Source organism: Balaenoptera borealis (genome assembly GCF_965194805.1).
Source record: "Balaenoptera borealis genome assembly, chromosome: 6".
NCBI classification, from domain to species: Eukaryota; Metazoa; Chordata; class Mammalia; order Artiodactyla; family Balaenopteridae; genus Balaenoptera; species Balaenoptera borealis.
The window spans coordinates 51,126,905-51,127,135 of NC_138863.1; positions in this window are offsets into that span (position 1 = coordinate 51,126,905).

Below are 231 nucleotides of genomic sequence, written 5' to 3' on the forward strand. Positions count from 1 at the left end.
ACTATATCATTTTCTTCAATAGTGAGTATGAGATGAGTATTACATATACATATTACATGAAGCATACAAATATTTTCATTAACTGATTCATTAAAAAAATTATTGAGATTCAGGAGCAGAAAGTTTCCTTTTTTGGTTACATAATAATAAGAAGAGCCAGTGAGGATTATTTTGTTTCTCTAGTATAAGTAAGTTTAATTAGGCATTAAAACCAGCCAAGCCAACTGTCTC